This window comes from Nannospalax galili, unplaced genomic scaffold, assembly GCF_000622305.1.
Source record: "Nannospalax galili isolate Female #2095 unplaced genomic scaffold, S.galili_v1.0 scaffold1096, whole genome shotgun sequence".
In the NCBI taxonomy this organism is placed as follows: Eukaryota; Metazoa; Chordata; class Mammalia; order Rodentia; family Spalacidae; genus Nannospalax; species Nannospalax galili.
This window is the reverse complement of record NW_008338289.1, coordinates 2143319-2145684: the sequence shown is the minus strand read 5'-3', so window position 1 is coordinate 2145684 and position 2366 is coordinate 2143319.

Below are 2366 nucleotides of genomic sequence, written 5' to 3'. Positions count from 1 at the left end.
CTGGTACACAAGACTCAAGGCTCGGCTCAGTCTGTGCTTACAGCTTTATTCTCTCTGGGACCCAATCTCTGGGATCCAGTCTCTGACCCAATCTCCCACTGTTAAGAGGAGGCTAGTATATTTTATACCATGGGGGTAGTGGTAAAAGCTTTGGCTGTTAGATGCTTTGTGAGGCATTCTATTTACATGTGGAAGTGGATTTCTGCCAGACAGTTGTCTGCTAGGAAAATTACAGGAAGGCATGGTACCTTTCAGAGCCAAAGGCCATGTTTATGTTATGGCATTGGTGGCGGACACTTCAAAAGGAGAGACAGGGAAAGATGCCAGGAAGACACCCCACTATGAAAAGAACCCGCAGCACATAACCTGAGCTGCATGAGCTGTCCGGTGTGAAGGGGCTTCGACTTTGCATAACAGAGATCTCCCAACAAACTCCTTCTTCTGGAGAGGTAACATTAGGTGCCAATGGGGAATTTGGATGTCAAGTCATTCTGGCTTCTCCTGTGCTGAACAGTGGCAAAGAGTATGGCACCAGGGGTCCCCCTTCAGTGGGTCTGTCTAAAAAACCCCAAAGCCTGCTAGTCCTTGACCAGTGTCTGCAGGGAGATATGAAGGAGAAGTAAAACGAGAGTAGTTAGGCACATATTTTAGGTAGGAAACCAGGAGAAATAAATGTCCACATTAAAGTTCATTAGTTTCTTGATGGAGGCTTCCAAGAACATCCATTCCTTGGGCCATTTTCTTTTTTCTGGGTGTCACAGCTGGACTCAGGATTTGTTTTTCAGGCATTTTGATTTTGGATTGGCTAGAATCACAGTGTGAATTTCCTCTCAGATGGTTTCTATAAGCAGGAGGAGAAAAAAAATTCAGTTATTATTTAATTTTGATAATAAGAGTAGTAGACTTGTCCTCCTTGGCTGCAGGTGGCACAAAATTTTAGTGAGAATTTAAAAAGAAATATAATGATTATTTTAATTTTTGATTATACTTTCCTCCTTGGCTGCAGGTGGCACAAAATTTTAGTGAGAATTTAAAAAGAAATATAATGATTATTTTAATTTTTGATTATACTTTCCTTTTGGGTTTTTTTGTTTGTTCATTTGTCTTTGTGAGGCAGGGTCTCCTTTTAGCCCCAGCTGTCCTAGAACTCACTATGTAGACCAGGCTGGCCTGGAACTCACAAAGATCTGCCTGCCTCTGTCTCCCAAGTTCTGGAATTAAAAGCGTGTGCCACCACGCCCAGCTTTCCTTTTGGGTTTTTAAGAACATACAGTTGGCCCAAATTAACTCGGGTTTTTGTTTTATTGGTAAGGTCAGTTGAGGCTGTGGTCCTCAGGGGTCACTTGGGCTTTGGGGGGAGCCCTTAGCTCCTTTGGCTTTCCTTTCACCACTTCCATCTATGTGAGGAGATGTGAGGAGGTCCTGCTCAATGCTGGCTTTGCTTGGAAGCATGGAAGAAACATCTTCTTGTGCTGACCCTCCTCCTTGTAGACTGGACACTGGCCTGAATCCCTCTACTGGGATCTGCATGACATCACTGAACAAGAGGACAGGTGACACACCATGGTTACAGGACATTTTGAGAGATGCCCCATATTCCCCTGGGACTTAGTTGACATTGGAAAGCAAGGAACAAAACTGTCCCTTAAACCCCTTTGAGCAGATTAGTATAGGCCTCTAAGCATGGGGTTTTTAAAAATAATTTATTAAGAATTTCATACAGGCATATAAGCATATAAGGTGTTTTGATCAAATCCATGCCCATTCCCTCCCCTTCAACTCCTCCCATATCTCCCCATCACTTTTTTCTGATAACTTCATGTACTCTTTATTCTTTTTTTTAATGGGGCTTTTTGCTACTCTAATATTCATCCTTCTTAAGAGGTAACCCTAAAATCTTTTAAGGATTAGATAAGAGCTTCCAAATACTTTTGACATTTTTATCCTTTGGAACACAGTATGTTGCTAAGAGGCCCAAGGACATTTTGACTTTTAACCAAGAAACTGGCAACTTTTCTTTGGGGTCTTTTTACCTTAACTGCCTAGCCAATTCCTACCTCCTATTTTTGTCTCACCATCCTCTGAAGAGGTTACCCATCTTGTGGATAGGGAATTGGGACTCAGACCACTCTGGCTTCATCCATCCTGAACAGGGATGCAGGGTGAGGCAATTGGGGTACTCCTTCAGTGGGTCTATCTAAAAGACTCCCAAATTGCATAACTCTTATCTCTAGGGGGAAAAGAAAGTCCTTGAATTGTGAATAGGAGATATGAAGGAGAAGTAAAGGCAAGAGTAATTAACATTACAAGTTTTAGACAGGGAACTAGAAAAAAGTCAGAACATGGAAAATTTCAAATGTTCATAT